The following is a 23968-nucleotide window of genomic DNA, read 5'->3' on the forward strand; positions in this document are numbered from 1 at the left end:
AACAAAGCAAAAAAAAGGTAAATAGAAATGAAAACCATTTTAGTAATCTTAACAAACTCTGGTGTCTTATCCCTAGGAAAGACACCAGAGTAACCTGCGAGTGGGTTTTCATTTCTTTATGGGTTTTAATGTATGTGTGACACTGTGATATCCTTGTTGTAGTGATCTCTTTAATAAGTCATTTGTTTCGATGCAGACAAATCAAACTATTGCGATCAGAAAATTCGTCTTGGAAAGCAGAATATTGTACTCTCTCCTGCTGACATAAAATCTTATCTACAAATGACCTTGAAAGCACTTGCTTTTTGTCACAAGAAATGGGAAGCTGAGCAAGACTGAACTGATATATGTAATATGTGTGGACTGATTGAGTACATTTCTATAGGGACATGAAGCCAAACAATCTGTTGTTAGCAGCTGATGGACAACTCAATCTTGAGGATTTTGGTTTAGCACGTATTTTCGGTAGTCCAGATCGCAGGTTACCCATCAAGTGAGTTTTTTAATTTTGTAATTTGGTTTTTAATTAAGATTCTAATTAATCTCCTCTTCTTTCATTTACGCCTATTTTCACAACAGATGGTGGAGTGTAGTTCATAAACTTGTACTCATTGTTGTTTTAATTTTGTCTTCAGGGTTTAAAGTTTAATGGTTTAATTTTGTGATTATGATTATTTGACTCGAGATCAAAAAATTTGTTCATTGTACAGATCTTCTAATCTCTAAATTTGAGAGATAAACAACTGAAGCAACCAGGTTTTCTACTAGAGATCAGTTGTTGATATTAAGAGCCCTGGTGATCTGATGACTCTGACTGCAGCTGCTGCAACTGGTATAATTAGTTCTACCAGCTATGATTTGAAATTTCAGAGGTTAATTCGAGGTTTTAATCTCCTTTTCTTGATCCTAATTGCACCTTTAAGAGTAGAAGCATCATTAAGTGTTAGGAAATTATGCAACTTTCTTAATGAATTAGATTAGTAGGAATAACAATAATATTTAAAATAACACACACACAAACAAATTGATTATCCGATAAGTGTTATAATCTCTAAATACCATGCAAAACTTTTACTGAAAAGATAAATAATACACAAGTGTTCACAACACTTATTGTAACTCACAACCTATACGCACCCCAATTACACCCAAGAATTTTTCTCTAAAAATTCTTTCAAAAATTTTCTCTCTCTCTCTACTTTATATTTCTTTTTGTTTTGGGATGATATAATATATGATTTCAAACTTCATATATATAGTTTTCAGACTTGCTAAAAGTGGTTATCTAAATTTAGCAAATTGATATCTTCCTTTGAATATTTTAAGCTTTCTAAATTTTCAAAGGATTATGTTGATTTACTATTTTATTTTTAGCTAAAAATAATCGATGATTATTAATCATCTAACAATCTCCCACTTGAAGACTGATTTTAATCTATCTTCACACCTTATTCATGCAGCACAACTTTCTCATATGTCACTCATGTAGGCCAACTAAAGTTGAACACAACTTCAGTTTGTCAATAGTCACCGTCTTTGTTAACATATCTGCCGGATTCTTAATTCCTTGAATTTTCTCCAATTTTAACACTTCATCCTCTAGTAAAGATCGAATAAAATGATATCGAAGACCAATATGCTTTGTTCGAGAATGGAATACTGAATTCTTTGCCAAGTGTATCGCACTCTGACTATCACTATATAGAACATTATTCTCCTTCTTGAATCCCAACTCAGTTAACAAACCTTGAAGCCATATCATCTCTTACTAGCTTCAGTTACTGCTACGCATTCAGCCTCTGTAGTGGATAAATCAACAATCTTCTGTACTGCGACATCCAACTAACCGTTGTATTTCCAACTGTGAATATATAGCCGGTGATGCTCTTCTATTGTCGACTTCACCTCCAAAGTCTGCATCTACATAACCTTGTACTTTTAATTCACCTTTACCAAAGTACAAACACTTATCTGTGGTACTTCGTAGATACCTCAAAATCCATTTCACTGCTTCCCAATGAACTTTTCCTGGATTTGACATAAACCTGCTAACAACTCCCACTGCATGTCCAATATCTGGCCTTGTACAAACCATTGCGTACATCAAACTCCCAATGGTTGAGACATGAGGAACCTTAGCCATATAATCTTTATCTTCCTCCGTCTGAGGGCACTGATCCTTGGATAACCGAAAATGACTTGCCAAGGGTGTGCTAACTGGCTTGGAGTCACTCATATTGAATCTCTGCAAAACACGTTCGATGTACTCTGATTGAGATAATTGCAAAGTACCTTTATGCTTATCTCTTGTAATTTGCATTCCAAGAATCTTCTTTGCTGGACCTAAGTCCTTCATGTCAAACTCCTTTGACAATTGTTGCTTCAACCTTCTTTTATCATCCATATTTGAACCTGCTACGAGCATATCATCGACATAAAGTAGTAAGATGATATAACTGGATTGATATCTCTTGATGTAGCAACAGTGATCAGCGTTGCACTTCTGAAAATCTTCCTTGTCCATAAAGTTATCTAACCTTTTGTACCACTGTCTCGGGGCTTGTTTTAGGCCATACAAACTTTTCTTAAGTTTGCACACCATATTTTCTTTCTTACTTTCTAAGAAGCCTTCTGGTTGATGCATATATATCTCTTCATCCAGATCCCCATGAAGAAATGCAGTCTTCACATCTAATTGCTCAAGATGAAGATCTTCAATGGCAACAATACTCAACACTGTTCTTATGGTATTGAGTTTCACAACAGGTGCAAAAATCTCGTTGTAGTCAATTCCTTCTTTCTGTTGGAATCCTTTGACTACTAATCGAGCTTTGTATCTCTTGGAACCATCATGCTCCTTTTTCACTCGATAAACCCATTTATTGTGAAGGGCTTTCTTACATATGGGTAACTCAACTAGTTCCCATGTCTGGTTTGAGATCAAAGATTGCATCTCATCTTTCATTGCAAGCTCCCACTTGCTAGCATCACTGGTCTGACATGCTTCATTATAGCATTCAGGCTCTCCCTCATCAGTCAATAACCGATAATTCATATATTTTCTGTTTGGCACATGTGGACGAGTAGTCCTCCTCAATACTGGTACTGGACTAGAAGATTGTGGCATGTTGGATTGTGGCATAGTGATTTGTCCAATGGATTCATTTGTTCAGGTTCCCTTACAATTGACTCTGTCATTGTACTATCCGGGACATAATCTTCATCAACAAACATCGGCCCACTCTTTATTGAGTCGCTGGCATCAGTTTTGTGTCTATCCTTGTACATAACTCTTTCATTGAAAATCACATCTCTAGTACGGATCACCTTTTTTTTTTTCAACATCCCAGATGCGGTATCCAAACTCATCCCCACCATATCCAATGAAAGTACATTTCTTAGATTTAGGATCAAGCTTATTCCTGTCTTGATCACTAATATGCACATATGCTACACAACCGAATACCTTTAAGTGAGATAAACTTATCTCTTTTCCACTCCATACCTCTTCTGGTATTTTTATTCTAACGGAGTTGATGGTCCTCGGTTGATCAAGTAAGATGCTGTGTTGACTGCTTCTGCCCAGAACTGCTTCGGTAAACCAGACTATATACGAATTCTTCTGGCTCTTTCTGTCAATGTTCGGTTCATACGCTCAGCTACACCATTATGTTGAGGTGTACCAGGTACGGTTCTCTCCATTCTTATTCCATGATCATAGCAAAACTTCTTAAACATGGTGTCTTCATATTCACCACCATTGTCAGCTCTGAATTTTTTTGATTTTCAAACCTGTCTCATTTCAACCATAGCTTTCCATCTCTTGAAAGCTTCAAACACTTCAGATTTATGTTTTAGAAAGTAAACCCATACCTTCCGAGAATGATCATCAATAAAAGTGACAAAGTAGTGCTTTCCTCCGATGGATGAAGTAGTTGTTGGTCCCCAAACATCGGAGTGAACAAGCTCTAACTTTTCCTTCTTTGGGATTCTACCACTAGTCTGAAAGCTTACTCTCTTCTGCTTTCCAAGTATGCACTCCTCACAAATGTCTACTTCAACAGACTGTAACTCTGGAATTTTTTCCTTTTGAATGCATAAGCTTCATCCCTTTCTCACTCATGTGGCCAAGTCTTTGGTGCCACAATTTAGAATTTTCATTTTCCGATGCAACTGCAATTGAACAACACGCCCCTGCTGTCATGTAAAGAGCACCACTCATTTTACCATGCGCACTGGTCATTGCACCTTTTGAAATCTTCCAATTATCACCTTGGAAGTTTGTAGTGTAGCCTTCGCTAGCCAACTGCCCGACTGAGATCAAGTTTTTTCTTAGGTCGGGAATATGCCTGACATCTTTCAGCTCCCAAACTGACCCATTTAACTTAATCTTCACTACACCTTTACCAACAATATCACAAGGTTGATCATCACCAAGGTATATTTTCCCAAGGTTTCCAGGGACATACCTCTCGAAAAAATCTTTCTTCGAAGTAGCGTGGAATGATGCTCCAGAGTCTAACACCCAAGACTCTTCCTTTCTCTCCAGAGAGCTTATCAACGCATCATCTCCTTCCAAGGTAGAAGTGATATTTGCTTCTGCCTTTGCTTCTTGATTTTTCGGTGCACTCTTGCACTGATTTTTGTAGTGCCCAATCTTCCCACAATTCCAACACTCGATAGTTTTCGAGCTTGTTGAATTATTGGGAGTCCTTGATTTCGATCTCCAATTTCTAGATTTACCTTGATAGCTTGATCTTCCACGTTCATTCCTTCTGGTTGAATTTCTTCCTCTTGACTCTGTATGCACTACTGAAGAGGTTGATGATTCACCCGACTCTCTCCGTCGGATCTCTTCACTGAGAACCAGATCACGAACGTAGTCAAATTTCAACTTATTGCTTCCTGACGAGCTACTCACAGCTGTGACTGTAGCACTCCAGCTATCTGGTAATGAAGACAAAAGTATCAATGCTCGAACTTCATCTTCAAAATCTATTTCGACTGAACTTAATTGAGTTGTGACTGAATTAAGTTCGTTGAGATGTTGAGCTAACCGATGCACTTTCCGTCATCCGCAAATTGAATAACCGCCTCATTAAATGAACTTTATTGAGGCCGATGGCTTCTCATACATATTCGAGAGAGCTTTCATAAGACCTGCCGTGGTCTTTTCCTTTGCTATATTAAAAGAAACATTGCGTGATAACGTTAATCGGATAACTCCGAGGGCTTGTCCGTCGAGAAGATTCCAATCTTCATCTTTCATTCCCTCTGGCTTAGTTTCCGAGAGAGGTTCATAAAGCTTTTTCTGGTATAGGTAATCTTCGATCTGCATCTTCCAAAACCCAAAATCTGCACCATCGAATTTCTCGAGTTTTATCTTTCCTTCATCTGCAGCCATTGCTCCCACTCAAATCTAACTTCTTTGTATCGTATTTGATGATTCGTCTATGGATACGAACAGAATTTACCAACTCGGCTCTGATACCAGTTGTTAGGAAATTATGCAACTTTCCTAATGAATTAGATTAGTAGGAATAACAATAATATTTAAAATAACACATACACAAACAAATTGATTATCCGATAAGTGTTATAATCTCTAAATACCGTGCAAAACTTTTACTGAAAAGATAAATAATACACAAGTGTTCACAACACTTATTGTAACTCACAACCTATACGCACCCCAATTACACCCAAGAATTTTTCTCTAAAAATTCTTTCAAAGATTTTCTTTCTCTCTCTCTCTCTCTCTCTACTTTATATTTCTTTTTGTTTTTGGGATGATATATATATGATTTCAAACTTCATATATATAGTTTTCAGACTTGCTAAAAGTGGTTATCTAAATTTAGCAAATTGATATCTTCCTTTGAATATTTTAAGCTTTCTAAATTTTCAAAGGATTATGTTGATTTACTATTTTATTTTTAGCTAAAAATAATTGATGATTATTAATCATTGTTGATATTAAGAGCCCTGGTGATCTGATGACTCTGACTGCAGCTGCTGCAACTGGTATAATTAGTTCTACCAGCTATGATTTGAAATTTCAGAGGTTAATTCAAGGTTTTAATCTCCTTTTCTTGATCCTAATTGCACCTTTAAGAGTAGAAGCATCATTAAGGGCAAGGCTGATTGTATCTGGTTCAAGTAAAATTGCGTAAGAATATTTTAACCGGATTATCCTTGATTAAGTTGAGTTGATTGTATCTGGTTCAAGTTCTCTTTCTCTTTTCATCAGCGTAATAATATTCATTTTGGTATTGGTGGCAAGGCGCAAGACACTTTCTGAATGGCATATTTGGTCCAATTTGTGGCCCAACTACATTCGTGTAATAGTCACTGATTTTTGTACAAAAAATCAATTTCATCAAATGAACGATGACTTCTTGTTGTGATTTACTCCCTCTGTCCCTTAATACTTGCATGTGACTTTTTGCACTATTCACATAATTCACTTTGATCCTATTTTATTTATAACATATAAAAATAAATATTAGTATATAATATATTGTTGGCTTCATCTTAATATGTATTTTCAAAATATTGATATTTTATAAGTTTTTAAAATATGTAGTTAAAGATATTGGTGGTCAAAGTTGTGCATTGGCAAGCGTGTCCAGTCAAAACGGTGCGAGTATTAAGGGACGGAGAGAGTAGTAGTTAATTTTCTCCTAATCCTAATAAGTTCTTGATGCATACATTGTCGTATGACTACCTATTTTGGTACCCCTTTATCCTTTTAAATGCTTGTTGGTTAGTGTGCTTTGGCATACTTTTTGTCCTAAATTAAAGTTTGGAAGGTTGACAAATTAAGAGTTGCACAATTTATTTAATTTGCACTGTATAGTGCTGATTCTATAAATGTGCAACTAATTTTTTTAACAAAAATAAAAAGTCATTTGCGTCGCACATTAGATTAAACAGCGACACAAATGACTTTTTTGCATGAAAAGTCAAAGTAGGGGCTTATAGTGGGTACGAAAATGATAAAGGTCGCAACATGCGACCTTTAAGCCGTGTCACAATGATGACATGGCATGCTTATGTGTCATGATTTAAATTGGAAACTAAAATATATAACATATTATATATGTTAATAAAAAGGTAGTAAAATCTTAATATTCTAATTTGTTTCCTTCTTTATATCGAGTACCTTATTTACAAATTTTCATAGTAAAAATATTGCATTGATAGTAAAAATATTCCGCTGACGCATATCCTACGTGTCGCCTATATGTACCAATTAAATTATGACACGTAAGATTGCGACAACTAAATGTTGTCGCAACTTGCGACCTTTATCATCACCCTAGTGGGTATATACACCCGAAAAAATGAGAATTTTTTTTTTTGATTTTTTTCATTTTGCATGCATACATATAATCACAAATTTTAAAAAGCACACACAACGCATACGAAATTCAATTCAAACCATACAAATACAAACCCACACAAATAAAAACCATACCAATTCAAATCATACCAGTTCAAATCATACAAAATCCAAATTCGAATCATACAAAATCCAACCACAAATCCAAATACAAATACAAGCTACAAATAACAAACATCCTCAAACCAATCAAGGCAAAGCTATGACTCGCTACCATGCAGGGCCAATCCGAGTCATCATCAGCCGCAACGTCAATCACAAGCTACTTGTTCCTGCTCAGGCTCATGTACCTCTCCAGATCCTGGTCTAGCTCTGTCCCAGGGGTAGCTGGCTCCTGCTCCGAAATACGAAGGGTACCGGAAGGCCGCTGAGTTCCTTGCTGATAGGGAGGATACGATAAGGCTGATAGGTCGTCATAAACCGGCACTGCACCTCAAAATCATAGGCTTGGCGCCTCCGCTCCATCTCATACCAACAAGCCCAAGGATCTGCGCTCCAAGACTGAGAGCTGCTCGCTCCTAAATAGACACCAAGGGGAGGCGTGAAAGGCATCTGGCTGCCCATACCTCCAGCAGAGTACGAATGCCTGATAAGCTCAACATAAGTAGAGGGTACAACTCCCCTATCAACATCCGAATGCCTTTGACGGGCACCAGCACTAGTACCCGGGCCATGACCTAAGCTCTGCCCGGCCTGCTCTCTCGAAGTATCTACCGGGGAATCCTGATCCACAGAACCCCTGCGACCTCGACGACACTTCTATACAAGATTCAAAATCCAAGCATCAGATATCCATGTACAAGTTTCAAGAATACAAAACCCTCACAGTCAATGAACGCACCTCTCTGTCCCGGCCAATAAGCTTCTTGGTCAGATTGACGCAATTCCTCTTTAGGGAATCAATCACAAGCATCTAGCGACGCACTCTCACCCGAGGCGCCTGCATACAAAATTCAAAATCAATTTCCAATACAAAACTACAATCAAATTCAAGAAAATACAAAGGCACTTACATCAGCGTAATACTCCGGTATAACATCGTACGCCATCCGATGTGGAGGAGAGGCCACCGGAACAGTAACCTCCACCTGCTCTCCATCCTAGTCGACATAGCGAATGATCCTGTCAGCATAAGGGACATCCTCAGGGTCGACCTCCTCCTCCTACAAGCACACATACAATGATCCTATTATACAAAAATACAAGAATACAAGAATTCAAAAGTACAAGAATTCAAGAATTCAAAAGTACAAGAACACAAGAATACAAGAATGCAAGAATGCAAGAAAACAAGGTTCAAATCCAAAAGCTCACCGGCGGCACGAAGCGTACAGGCGGAGCGAGCCTCCCCAAAAGGTCATCATGACGGCCTCTCTTATCCACAAAGTTCTCCCATGGGAGACAAATGGACTCGCCTCCGGTCTCCATAGCATCCGAATAGAGCTGGACAACATCCTCAACCTTCGCCAGCATGGTCTTCGGAGGATTAGTAGGGACGACCCTGCCTCTCGTACTATGCTGAAGAGTCACCCGCTCCCCAAGATACCACATAGGGCGGTACAACCCCGGGAGCAGAACCCGCCGTCCAGACAAGTAATAGGCCCGCATGGCGGAAGCAGGTGTAGGTGCACCATCAAAAGGGCGCCAGACCACCTACAAGACAGATAGCTCAGACAAGCATACAAGTACAACAAAGATAAAAGCCCAGAATAGTACAAAGACATACCTGTCCAACAGGAAAAACCTGCAAAGCTATGCCGAAGGTCGCTAAGGACACATCGCTGCGCACCGCTCCTTCCCAAGAGGCAGCAAACGGATAAGCCGCACCCTTAGGGCGAGCTGGCGCCAAGCTCGAAAAGTGCTTATGCATACAAAATTCAAGATACAAACATGCAAGTGCAAAATAAAAAATACAAGGAGTTCCAAATACCTCCAGCACGCCCCACAAAGCAGCTACACTCGCCTTGCTCTCCGGTGCAGTCTGGGAGGCGTTCTTGATATATGCGTTTTATATAGAGTTTTTACCCCCGTCCCTTAGTACTTTTATGTATCAAACGTGCTCTTAGGAGCCGTTTCTAGTACTAATGTGTGTTATTGAGTGTGCCTTGAGTTTCAGGTTTGATTATGAGAAATTGGTCGTTTTAGACCCGTTTCATTGTTGATCAAGGCCACTATATGAGTCCGAGAAGTTCGGGACTTCCATCGTCGACTTTCGGGAGCCTTAGATGCTTATGGTTGAGCCCCGGGAGTTAGACTTGGTGATACGGGCGAGATACATTGAAGATTGCAAATCGCCCTGGAAGCTGAGGGCGAAATGCAACCATCGGGCGGAATTATAAGCAAGCCAAGTTCATCAACGCGCGCCCGATCGGGCGCAGCTCGCCCGATCCGGATCGGGCGGTCAATCTGGAGGCTTTGTGGAGATTTCGCAATCCGCCCGATCGGGCGGATTTTGGCCCGATCGGGCCGACTATCGAGTGATTCGCCCGATCGGGCGAAGCGTCGCCCGATCGGGCGACGCCAACCTCCAGCAGTTTTTCGCGTTTTTAATCCCGTTTTTAGGCCTTATTTTGGCAAAACTATATAAGCAAACTTGTTTTATTTTTTAGGGACATCTTATTTTCCAGCACTAAACCCTTAGTTTATTTTTCTAAGTTTTATTTCCTCTCTACATTAATTCAAACACTTAGTTCGATTGATATAAAAACACAAGCTTTCAATTTCCATTGTTGGAGAATTAGGTATTGTTTCTTACTTTAATTTATTCTATTGCTTTGATCATGTTTTCCATTATGTTAATCGCTTTGTTATTAGTTATCATGAGTGAGTAGTTTAATTTCTAGGGTTTAGGGGATCCATGAATGCATGATTGGGATTATATGTGGACTTGATTATTTGATTGATTGATTATAATTTCTATAGCTTATTATCATTGCTCGTCAATTCTGTTCGGCCGGACTATTTTGATTTGAGTTTGATTAACCTTAGATTATGCGCCGAGAGGTATAAATCTGATGTTTTTGGTCTGTGGCTATTAGATAGGAATTATTTCTAGTACGTAGCGAGAGCCCGCTAGTTGTTCTATCCTAAGGGATTCATAAGATTCGAGAGATGCATGTTTTCCTAGTTATGATTGTTAATTAATTGTTATTGTCCGTTGTCCAATCCCGGTCTGCATTTGTGGTGAACCGCTGCCCTAGATTCCCTTAATATTGTTATATTCCAGTTTGATTATTTGCCTTAGCTTAATATACAAACCAATCCAATTCTTTGTTACCAGTAGTCTAGATTAGTTAATTAATAGTAGAAAGAACATTGTTTCCCTGTGGATACGATCCCTGCTTCCCTTGCTATATTTTTAGTTGGTGAACGTTAGGTTTATCTTTGATAGGAGTGCGATTTAGCCTGTCAAATTTTGGCGCCGTTGCCGGGGAAACGGTTTTATTTTCTGTTGTTGATTGATTATCCTAGATTATTGTTTGTTACTACTCAAGGAACTCACGTTCCTTGAGACCGGATCTCACATTGTTTTGCAGTCTTTGTCTATGCCCAGGACCGTAGGTACTAGTAATCTTACTCCATTCGCTCCTGAGCCCGAAAGAACCTTTCGTAGACGAAGAACTTTCATTGCACAGTGTGGGAATTACTCTGATTCTGATCATAATATTGGCGATCTTTTTCCTTCAGATACAGATTCAGTTTCAGAGATAGAGATGGGTGACGAAAATCTGATACCGCCACCTACCCCACGGCTTACGGACTATTCTAAGCCAAGTCTGTCCGTGCTGCCAAAGGCGATCATGCCTTCTATTGCAGCTGAGACCTTCAAGATTGAGCCCGCATTGATTAACATGATCGAGAGACGCCAGTACGGTGGGGAACCAGGTGAAGATCCGAATCTTCACATTCAGTCCTTTATCCAATATTGCTCCACCATCAAGCAAAAGGGATTGACTCCGGAGCAGACTATGGAGATACTTTTCCCGTTCTCTTTGAGTGGGAAAGCTAAACTGTGGATTAATGGGTTGAATCGGGCGGCTTTGAAAATCAATAATTGGGAATCCTTGGCTCTTGCTTTTATGTTAAATATTTTCCACCTGAGAAAACGGCTCGTCTGAGGGGTCAGATATTAGGTATCTCACAACAAGCGGATGAGAGTTTGTTCGAGGTTTGGGAGAGATTCAAGGATTTGCAAAGAGAATGCCCGCACCATGGTTTGGAAGATTGGTTCTTGATTCAGCAGTTTTATACTGGTCTGGGCAATGAGTCTAGATGTTTGTTGGATTCAGCTGCCAGTGGGAGGTTCATGCAACTTGAGGTGCCTAGAGCTATGGAGGTGATTGAGGAGATAGCCATTCACAATGCCCAGTATGGAAATCCTAGAGGTCTATCTAACAGGGGTGGTAAGCATGATTTAAATTCTATTGAACAATTAACTGCCCAATTGACTGCTTTACATTATAAATTCGATAATATGCAAGCGGCCAATGCTCAATCTGCCCAACCTGTTAGTGTAGCTGCTATGAGTGCCCAACCTACTACTATTTGTGAAAGTTGTGGAATGTCTGGTCATTATGCACAGGAATGTAGAAGCTCTATTGAACAATGTAATGCTTTTCAATCCTACAAACAAAACAACCCATTCTCCAACTCTTACAATGAGGGCTACAAAAATAACCCTCCGCTTTCCTACAGGAGCAACAACATCCAAAACCCTCACCAAGTTCAACATCCACCACCACAACCATATCAACCCCCACACCAACAATCTTACCAACCCCGAAACAACTACAACCAACAGTCTAGTGGGCCACCTGGGTTCTCTAGACAACACACATCACCCCCACAACCACAACCTCAAGCCACACAGCCTGACCCTATGCTAGTAGAGATGAGAAACATGATGCTACAAATGCAAAAATCTCTAAGTGAAAAGGATGCAAAAATCGATGCTCTTACTGCTCATAACAAGATCATTGATACACAGTTGGCACAGATGGCTACTACTATTGCAGGGAGGCCACCAGGCCAACTTCCTTCACAGCCCGAAAATAGGGAGTCTGCTAATGCAATTACATTGAGGAGTGGTAGGGATTATGATGGTCCTTCTATGCCGGTTGAGGTTGATTCCGGGGTGTCTGCTAGTGATCTGGTCAGTGAGGAAATCCCGAAGATAGTTATGGGTGAAAAGGAACCAGCTGAAAAGATAGTCAATGAGAATGAGGCTACAACTGCGGTTAAGAAGGGAGCGGATATACAAGTACCACCTATTGCACTCCCCTTCCCAAACCGACAACTCAAAAATAAGCTAGACAAGCAGTTTGGCAGATTCTTGGAAGTGGTCAAAAATTTGCAGGTAACGGTTCCTTTTACTGAATTAATTTTACAAGTTCCTGCTTATGCTAAATTCATGAAGGATATTTTGACCAGAAAACGTGCTTTTGTGAGGTAGAGACTGTAGCTTTCACTGAGGAATGTAGTGCTTATTTGCAAAACAAGTCTCCACCTAAACTTAAGGACCCCGGGAGTTTTTCCATCCCATGTAACATTGGCACCGTATTTATTGATAAAGCTTTATGTGATCTAGGTGCTAGTGTGTCTGTCATGCCTTTGTCTGTCTGTACTAAACTGAATATGGGTGAGCTTAAGGTTACCAATATCACTCTACAAATGGCCGACCGTTCTGTCAAATACCCCTTAGGTGTTTTAGAGGACGTCCCTGTTAGAGTAGGTAAATTCTATATACCTGTGGACTTTGTAGTATTAGACATGCAGGAGGATTCTCAAATTCCCATAATCTTAGGTAGACCCTTCCTTCATACGGCGGGGGCGGTAATTGATGTTAAAAGTGGGAAATTGACATTGTCTGTTGGGGATGATAAGGTGACTTTTAATCTGAATAGTGCCTTAAAAAGTCCCATGCTAGAGGAGGAACAATGCTATCGCATAGATGTAGTCGATTTTATTACTCGTGATAACGTCTCCCAAGTTCTCGAAAGAGACCCTTTGGAGGCAGTGCTTTGTTGTGAGTCTTCTGCAGGTGATAGCAGTTCTTGGAGTGCTGAAGTGGATGCTCTGGAGTTGGCTCTTAATGGTGGAGAATCTGAGCCGGAGGGCATCAAATTGAAGAGGTTAGTTCGGCCGGTTTGTTCTGTTAAAGAGGTAAAGAAACCAGAACTTAAACCTCTTCCTGCTAACCTTAAGTATGCGTTTTTAGATAATGAACAACTTTGCCCTGTGATCGTCAGTACTGCACTTGATGCAGGCCAGTTATCCCAACTTCTTATTGTGTTGAAAAGGCACAAAAAGGCCATTGGGTACAGTATTGATGATTTAAAGGGTATTAGCCCTGACTTTTGTATGCATAGGATACATCTAGATGAAAATCATAAACCATGCATTCAACCCCAGCGTCGTTTGAACCCTGTCATGCAAGATGTTGTAAAAGCTGAAGTTATGAAATTGCTTGATGCGGGTATAGTGTATGCTGTGTCTGATTCTAAGTGGGTGAGTCCCGTTCAGGTAGTGCCTAAGAAAGGGGGGGACAACTGTGGTGAGAAATGAAAAAAATGAGTTGATACCAACTAAGGTAGTCACAGGTTGGCGCATGTGCATTGATTATAGGCGTCTTAATGTTGCTACTAAAAAGGACCATTTTCCCCTTCCCTTCATTGATCAAATGTTAGAAAGGCTAGCCTGTCACAAGTTTTTCTGTTATCTGGATGGTTATTCTGGTTTCTTTCAAATTCCCATACATCCAGACGACCAGGAAAAGACCACCTTCACCTGCCCCTATGGTACCTTTGCATATCGTAGGATGCCTTTTGGTCTGTGTAATGCGCCTGCTACTTTCCAACGTTGCATGATGAGTATCTTTTCTGATTTTATTGAGTCTATCATGGAAGTGTTTATGGATGATTTTAGCGTCTATGGTACTTCTTTTGATTCTTGCTTGCTAAATCTGACTAAAGTTTTGAAAAGATGTGAAGAGTGCAATTTAGTCTTGAACTGGGAAAAGTGTCATTTCATGGTTACTGAAGGGGTGGTTTTGGGACATTTGATATCTGATAAGGGCATTCGGGTGGATCGAGCTAAGGTCCAAGTGATTGAACAATTACCCCCTCCAGTTAATGTGAAGGGTGTTAGAAGTTTTCTTGGTCATGCGGGGTTTTATCGCTGCTTTATCAAGGATTTCTCTAAAATTGTTAAACCACTTACCCAGCTCCTTCTCAAGGATGCCCCGTTTGTGTTTACTGATGCTTGTCTTGAAGCCTTTGACAGGATTAAACAGGCACTGATTCGGCTCCCATCATTCGTTCTCCCGAATGGGATATTCCGTTTGAGATAATGTGTGATGCAAGTGATTATGCAGTTGGGGCAGTGCTGGGTCAGAGAAAGGAGAAGGTTTTACATGCCATCTATTATGCAAGTAAGACCTTAGATGAAGCTCAAGTTAATTATGCAACTACTGAGAAGGAGCTTCTAGCTATAGTCTATGCCTTGGATAAATTCCGCACCTATCTGATTGGATCCAAGGTAATAGTCTATACTGACCATGCGGCCCTTAAGTATCTGCTCTCTAAGAAGGAAGCCAAGCCTAGGCTTATTCGATGGATACTACTGCTACAGGAGTTCGATCTAGAGATCCGCGATAAGAAAGGGGCTGAGAATGTGGTTGCAGATCACTTGTCTAGATTGAGGTATGACGATGGTAAGGGGTCTACACCGATTGATGATTCATTTCCGGATGATCATTTACTTGCACTTGCCAGTCAGTCACCATGGTTCGCAGATTTTGCTAACTACATTGTAGGTAGAATTCTTCCGGCCGATCTTTCATATCAACAGAAGAAGAAATTCCTACATGATGTCCGGTTCTACTTTTGGGCGATCCTTATTTGTTTCGTGAGACTGCTGAAGGGTTATACAAGCGTTGTATTCCAGAATGGGAAGTTCAAGGTGTTATCAGTAGGTGTCATTCTTCACCTTATGGTGGCCACCATGGACCGTCGAAAACAAACGCTAAGCTGTCACAATGTGGTTTTACTGGCCTACTATGTTCAAAGATGCACAGGCTTTTATTATGGCTTGTGATGCGTGCCAGAGGGCCGGCACTATTTCGAGGAGGTATGAGATGCCATAGAACGGGATCCTTGAGGTTGAGATTTTCGATGTGTGGGGAATTGATTATATGGGACCATTCCCATCGTCCAAGGGTAACTTGTATATCCTTGTTGCTGTAGATTATGTGTCAAAGTGGGTGGAAGCCGTTGCCTCACCTACTAACGATGCTAAGACAGTCATCTCCCTGTTCAAGAAGATCATTTTTCCTAGATTTGGGGTTCCGCGCGCTTTGATCAGTATGGAGGGTCACACTTCCATGAGAAGCATCTGGAAGCGCTCCTGCGCAAGTATGGAGTTTATCACCGCACTGGACTAGCCTACCACCCTCAGACGAGTGGTCAAGTTGAGGTCTCCAACCGAGAGATCAAATCTATCCTTGAGAAAGTGGTGGCAAAGTCTAGGAAGGATTGGAGCGATAAGCTAGATGATACTCTATGGGCATACAGAACCGCCTTTAAGACACCTATTGGTACCTCCCCGTATCGGTTGGTGTATGGCAAGGCGTGTCACTTACCAGTAGAAATGGAGTACAAGGCTTATTGGGCAATCAAACAGCTCAACATGGATGCAAAGCTAGCCGGTGAGAAGCGGTTACTTCAATTAGGTGAGCTCGATGAATTCCGACTACAAGCCTATGATAGTGCCCGGATTTACAAGGAAAAGACCAAGAAGTGGCACGACAATCACATTTTGCATAGAGAGTTCGCGGTGGGCGACAAGGTTCTACTTTTTAACTCTAGGCTTAAGTTATTTCCTGGAAAACTTAAATCTAGGTGGTCTGGGCCGTTCACTGTGACTATGGTAAGCAAGTTTGGGTCTGTTGAAGTAGAGAATGGGAATGGTGAACGATTCAAGGTCAACGGGCAACGTCTGAAGTTGTACCATGATAGGGCTACTGTAGGAGTGGTTGAGGTCCATCACCTCAATCCCTCCGCCTCATAAACTGCATATTCAAGGTAACAAGGTCGAGCGGGGACCTAGGAATAAACCAGCGCTTTGCGGGAGGCAAACCCGTATTTTATCGCTTTAAGTTGTATAAGTTTGATTTTTTTGCATTTTTCATTCTATTTTTGTGTGTTTAGTTAGTATTTCCATACCTAAGCGTGTTTAAGTATGTTTTTGGTGTGTTAGTGAGGCGAGAAGAGGGCATTACGCTGTTTGGGTGCTTAATAATGTGCAGGCCTAAAGCTCCAAGTTCGAGAAGTGAAATTACGCACAAGGCCAAGCACGCTGCAAACCGCCCGATCCGTATCGGGCGAAGTGCGCCCGATCGGGCGCCGCACGGATGAGTTTCTTGCAGTTTATTTCCGCCCGATCGGGCGCAGCATGCCCGATCGGGCGGTCCCAGCGAGTGGAATGCTCGATCGGGCGAAATAATTTTGCCCGATCGGGCGCTTTGGCGAGTGGAACGCCCGAGTCGGGCGTTGTTGCCCGATCGAGCGCAAAAGACGAGTGGAAGGCCCGATCGGGCGAAATTATTTTGCCCGATCGGGCGGTTGATGAAATTTTCGAGGAAAAGTCAAGGATGATTCTGGGCAGGAAAAAGTCAAGAAAATGAGCTTTCGCAAATCGCCCGATTCGGATCGGGCGAGGTGCGCCCGATCGGGCGCGCACGCATGTAAAGAAAAGGATCGCATCCCGCCCGATCGGGCGGAAAGTCGCCCGATCGGGGCGAGACGCGATTTCAGCGATAAACTCACGGTTTCCCCAATCTTTCTTCACTTCCTCTTCATCTTCAACCTAACTTTCTCTCACTCCTCCATTAAACCCAACTTCCAAAAACTTCAAACCACCATATCTCCCTCCAATCTCCACCAAATTCAACAATTCTTTCATCAAAATCATCCTCTCATCATCCTCTACAACCTACACCTAACCGATTTAAGTTTTCTCTCATCCCCACAAAATCCCCAAATTCACCCAAAAAACTCAAAAATTCAGATTTTTCATCAATGGCAAATAGACCACAAAGAAAATGCACGAGGGTACCAAGAAATCAACATGAGGCTTCCACAAGCCGAGCTCGGGAACCGACACCACCACCTCCACCACCAGCAATTCGAGCCCGACACGGATTTTCCGGATGTCATCTTTATTACGGAGGAGCAGCAACGAGCACGATTCATGCAACCTCAAATTGAGGGAGGTAATCCTACTCGCTTTATATGTCAAAAATCATTGCATGATATGGGAATTGAGCGTGAGTGTAAAACGTGTTTTTGTTGGTGTTGGTATGAGTAGCATGTATGGTATGCTCCGTCTCACATTTAGGCGGTTGACTCTAGAATTCTTGAGTAGTTTTATGTTCGCTAGGGATGGGTTATCGAACCGTGTCATCGGTTCAATTTCGTGTGATGAACCGGACCTACACCATGAAGCTTATTTGATTTTGGTAGGATTTTTGGATTATCTACCACATATAGTAGGAAACCCAAGGAGACTCACAATAACTGCACCATGTGGGGAAAGCTTACGGGCAATGCGAATCCCGGGAGTATGCAACATTTGCATGCTTCCAAGATTCAACACCCGGTACCCATTGTCTTCTACAGGTTTTCTTGGTTTTACGATCTTTGGTAGGGATGAGACCCAGAATATTAGGAGTACGGAGCTAGAGATCTTAGGTGGCTACGTTTCCGAAGGAGAGGAGAGCTACAAAATGAACCTTGCACATCACATGGCCTCTCAATTTACTCCATAGCCACATCCACACATACTACCAAGATTACCATTGGTGGGTGATCACCCACATAGCCATGGCCACGGCCAATTTTACTGAGGCTACCAGATTCCAGTTCTGGGTAGCAACTTGCTTGATTTGGCTTATTTTGCTGGACTCCGTAGGCTACAGGGGGGAGCATGGGTTATTTAGGCCGGGAGCCATGTACTGGATGTTCGAGGGAAACAGGCTTTTCACCTTGCCCGACCCCAGGGCCGCACTAGTTTCAGACCCGGTCAGGCTCATTATCTATTTGTTGGATTTGAGCAAGAGCCTCAGCCTGACCCCCAGCCTCAGCCTGACACTCAGCCAGAGCCCCATCAGTACCAGCCAGAGCCTCGCACCTACTTCAGGAGGGGCGTCGAGACACGGGAGGCCTCAGAGTGGCCTGGTAGTTCATGAGGACCAGGGGTCCATTGATGAGAGGTTGAGCAGACTTGAGCTCGGGTTCCGGGAGTTCGCAGCTGATCACCAGAGGACCATGTTCCCATTTTATGATCAGTATGCCAGGCAGGGCTATATTGCCCCAGATTACGAGCACCCTACCTGGTTTACCTATCCCGCAGAGGGATATGGAGCTCCGGGTTCTATGGGCACCTTCACACCCCACCCAGTACGAGGGTGGGGAGCGGGTCCTAGTGGGCATGCTGCCGAGATGATGGTGATGATGATGGTGAGGATGGCCAAGGCCATCAGTGATGACGAGATGATGTTGATGATGAGGTTCGATACCCTTGAGCCAATGAGGGACATTGTCTGATTTGGTTTGGGGGGGGTTTCACACTACTTGTACATTTGTAGGTATGTCTTTCTTTTATTATTGCATTTCTTATTTTGGGTGTTTATTTGGTGTGTTTAATGCTTTCTAGATTAGTTTATTGCTTTGAAAAAAAAAAAATACAAAAATACGTTCCGATGAATACAAAACCATGCTTCCCTGTGCCCCTTGATTGTAAACTGTTTTGATTCTTGGTTTTTGATGACGAGCATTGTTGATTTGTTAACCATGATTTGAGATCCGATTACTTTGATGCCTTGACATGACTCAACTCTGACCAACTACTTGTGGACTTGGTGCTTGACTAGTTGACTTGGTTAGGATGTGTGATAGCTTCCTGTGTGCCTTGATTTTGAGTATTGGTTTGCAACTATAGTAATGTTTTATGACTCATATACATGCACATTGTGGAGGACGAAGCATTTTTCTATTTAGGTAGCCTTCAGATGAAATTAGATACGTTTGTTCCCTCTTTTTCTACCCATGTGTGCCTGTGCCATTTATTCGGTTGACTAACCAACATTACAAGCCCGTAAATTCCCCATTGGTTACTAGTCCCAAGCCTAGCTTGGGGGAGCTAATAGTAGTGAGGTGAGGGAGTTGCAGTGTGGTACATTTTGAGCATATTGAGTATTGAAAGGAAATTCTTCTTATCATGATTGTTGTTGAAAAAAATGAAATGAAAGAATGAATGAGATGAGGAGAATAAAAGAAAAAAATCGTGTGAAGGTTCCAAAAACAAAAAAAAAAACAAAAAAAAAACAAAAAAAAAAAAAAAAAAAAAAAAAAAATTGAGCAAAAAAAAAAAAAAAAAAAGAAGGAAAGATCGTTATTCTCAAGAAAATTCAAAGCATTGTTTCACTCAAGTATTGTAATTCTTATCTTTATAAGTGATTGATTTAATTGTGAAAAAAAGGCAAGAAAGTATAGTGTGGTTTGTTTGTTGTTTCATCATGTGTTGAGTGGGAAGTTGTGGTTGTTGTGGTCATCATTTGTGGTTGACCATGGTTTTGCTAGGATTTATGCTCCCCAAAGCCAAGGCTTTAAGCTCACATCTTACCCAAATTTACCGCACCCTTACCTAAGCCTAACATTACAAGCTTGAAAGACCTTCCGACCTTTGTGCATAGAGTTGTATTAATGTGAAAGTAGTTGTTTATCAATGCAAGTTATGACATGACACATTTCCGGTCGACTATTAGGTTGAGTGTATGTTTTTCTAGACACACGAGTGTGTGAGTTGGGGAGGGCATTGTTCACTTATATGTTGGGAGGAGAGCGAACGGGTACATCTTTTATCCGCCACATAAATGAGTGACAAGTATGTGAGCACTAGTCTTGAATTCCAATGTGCATTTTTGGGTCGCTTTGCGTGACGATTGTTAAGGCGGATTAGCGGTTGGATGGATTTGATTGGTTGACATTGATGCATGCTTGTTGGATTTTGCCTTGAATCGTATCCATTGTTTTAAGATGTGTTTGGGGTGAAGTTGATTTATGTATTCATCGATGATTTCTTTGCTTAGGGGCAAGCAAAGATCTAGCTTGGGGGGTTTGAATATGCGTTTTATTATAGAGTTTTTACCCCCGTCCCTTAGTACTTTTATGTATCAAACGTGCTCTTAGGAGCCGTTTCTAGTACTAATGTGGTTATTGAGTGTGCCTTGAGTTTCAGGTTTTGATTATGAGAAATTGGTCGTTTTAGACCCGTTCCATTGTTGATCAAGGCCACTATATGAGTCCGAGAAGTTCGGGACTTCCATCGTCGACTTTCGGGAGCCTTAGATGCTTATGTTGAGCCCCGGGAGTTAGACTTGGGATACGGGCGAGATACATTGAAGATGGAAGCTGAGGCGAAATGCAACCATCGGGGGATATAAGCAAGCCAAGTTCATCAACGCGCGCCCGTCGGGCGCAGCTCGCCCGATCCGGATCGGGCGGTCAATCTGAGGCTTTGGTGGAGATTTCGCAATCCGCCCGATCGGGAGGATTTTGGCCCGATCGGGCCGACTATCGGTGATTCGCCCGATCGGCCGAAGCGTCGCCCGATCGGCGACGCCAACCTCCAGCAGTTTTTCGCGTTTTTAATCCCGTTTTTAGGCCTTATTTGGCAAAACTATATAAGCAAACTTGTTTTATTTTTTAGGGACATCTTATTTCCAGCACTAAACCCTTAGTTTATTTTTCTAAGTTTTATTTCCTCTCTACATAATTCAAACACTTAGTTCGATTGATATAAAAACGCAAGCTTTCAATTTCCATTGTTGGAGAATTAGGTATTGTTTCTTACTTTAATTTATTTATTGCTTTGATCATGTTTTCCATTATGTTAATCGCTTTGTTATTAGTTATCATGAGTGAGTAGTTTAATTTCTAGGGTTTAGGGGATCCATGAATGCATGATTGGGATTATATGTGGGCTTGATTATTTGATTGATTGATTATAATTTCTATAGCTTATTATCATTGCTCGTCAATTCTGTTCGGCCGGACTATTTTGATTTGAGTTTGATTAACCTTAGATTATGCGCCGAGAGGTATAAATCTGATGTTTTGGTCTGTGGCTATTAGATAGGAATTATTTCTAGTACGTAGCGAGAGCCCGCTAGTTGTTCTATCCTAAGGATTCATAAGATTCGAGAGATGCATGTTTTCCTAGTTATGATTGTTAATAATTGTTATTGTCCGTTGTCCAATCCCGGTCTGCATTGTGGTGAAACCGCTGCCCTAGATTCCCTTAATATTGTTATATTCCAGTTTGATTATTTGCCTTAGCTTAATATACAAACCAATCCAATTCTTTGTTACCAGTAGTCTAGATTAGTTAATTAATAGTAGAAAGAACATTGTTTCCCTGTGGATACGATCCCTGCTTCCCTTGCTATATTTTTAGTTGGTGAACGTTAGGTTTATCTTTGATAGGATGTGATTTAGCCTGTCAGTTCTTCATCTCGTACAAAGGTGTCCATATGCCGACTACCACTTCAAGTCGGAATCAAAAGTCACCTCCCTCTCAAAGGGGAGGCTAGTGATCATAGCAAACTCGAAGGGGTGATGGTGATCTCCCCCCAGACCATATGAAAAGTGTTGGTGGTGTCCCACCACCGCTCCAGCAGGGCCTGCAGCCGGCTTTGACGCCCGCCTTCCCTTGGAGCCTCCCAAGCCTCCTAGAAAGAGAACAAACCCGTCTGAATCCAGATTGCTCGAGTCTCCTCGGCGTCATAAACAAGCGGATAGACGATACAAAGATCCCTCAAGGACCAATAGGTGCACATCGCCTCCCCGTCAGCCTATAAATGGGTGAATCATTCAAACATATGTCAATTCAAGAACAAGTTCAAAATGCAGTACAAAACTCACCAAGCCAGCGCGTGGCCGCTGGGACAGATGAAACTCTGGTCGAAATGCGAGATCCGAGGGCTGCCAGCCGGTGCCCTCAAAGGTAGGTATTGTCCGCGGTACCATGCCCGGCGCTGACACCCCGCCGCCGCCGCAACTTCATTATCCGAAACACCTCCATAGCCACTCGAACCGTCGAGCGTTCAACAGTCTTCTCCGAGTATGATGAGGCATACTAAATCATTCAAATACAAATACAATTCAACATTCAGGCTGGGGCTATCTTATACTAGCCCGTACAAAAATCAAGGTTCTAAAAAAATCCCCAGTGGAATACAAGTTTAGCCAGGGACCCTACGTCAACAGAAAATTCTACACCAACGCCTAGGCTATCCACGCCGAAGGAGGTATTCAAATTCCACACCACGCCTAGGCTATCCACGCCGAAGCAGGTATTCAAGTTCTACACCAATGCCTAGGCTATCCATGCCAAAGAAGTTATTCAAAATTCTACAACAACGTGTAGGCTATCCTAGCCTACTCTTTTACAGAGACCGAACAAGATCACAATGGGGTCACTATCTACAAATTCCCAGTATAATTCAAAGAAAAGTTCAAAATTCTACAAGTTCCAACAGTTCAAGTGACTACCAAACAATTCTCTCCTACAAGATACAAGAAACCTACTACCATACAAGCATCGCATCAACATTCAAGTGCAAAATCGAAACTACATGCAATCCTAAAAATTATTTCATAAACAAAGCATGAAATACTTACATGGACAAGGCAAGAGCAAAAGATCAAGGGAAGAGAGTAGTCGACCTTTGAGAAAGAAAGAAAGAGAGCAAATGAAGGTGCTCTCACAAGGGCACGACAAGGGGGTATTATAACCCAACCCTGTGTTGGGCGTGGGCCCCTGCGCCGGACGCAACACCTCTGAGCATGCGCATAAGATTCTCCGTGCGGTCCTCAGTGCTGATTGCACGTACTTTGCTACTACGATTTTCTGCACCAGGCATCAACATCAAATCATGCTACCTTCCGATAAAGACCGGTATACATTGGTTTCTCCAACGTTAACATATAAATATTTCAAGAATGCGAAGTCCGAAAAATACAAGATTCAGGCGTTCGACTCCAAATGGACCAAAGCTCCAGGAAAGTCAGCCGATATTTCAAAATCTTAAGAGTCAATAAAACTCTTTCCCCCAGTGACATATCCCCATCGCAGCTCCCCAGCGATCAATCTGCCGGGTATGCAAAGTTTCAAAATTCAAAATTCAAAAATTCAGATCCAAAATTTTCGATGCCAAGCTCTGTTCTAAACCAAAGGCGGAAAAGCAATGCAAATACAAATCAGAGTCGTCATAAACGCGTACGGTGGTAGACTCTATCCTTCTTCTTAACGCTTGTCTTGTGCAGTACCAGCGTACAAAGAATGGTCTTGATTGCAGAACATCTTGAATGTTCTCCGTCCATATTCGAAAACTTTGACTATCGCTTTCTTAACCAAAGCTCAGTCAAAGTGGGGGATTCTGTAGACACCTAAATCGTGTCTCTCCCTAATGGGTGATGACGATACTATTATCCTTCCTAGTTG

General features: G+C 41.6%; 1 non-coding gene across 1 annotated transcript; it reads right to left on the bottom strand.

Moving 5' to 3' along the window:
* Positions 1 to 11516: 11516 nt before the first annotated feature.
* Positions 11517 to 11623, bottom strand: LOC130465366 (small nucleolar RNA R71). Its single transcript, XR_008925626.1, has one exon. It is a non-coding gene; the product is annotated as a small nucleolar RNA R71 (small nucleolar RNA).
* Positions 11624 to 23968: the final 12345 nt, after the last annotated feature.

Source organism: Spinacia oleracea, unplaced genomic scaffold (genome assembly GCF_020520425.1).
Source record: "Spinacia oleracea cultivar Varoflay unplaced genomic scaffold, BTI_SOV_V1 SOVchr0_154, whole genome shotgun sequence".
Lineage (NCBI taxonomy): Eukaryota > Viridiplantae > Streptophyta > Magnoliopsida > Caryophyllales > Amaranthaceae > Spinacia > Spinacia oleracea.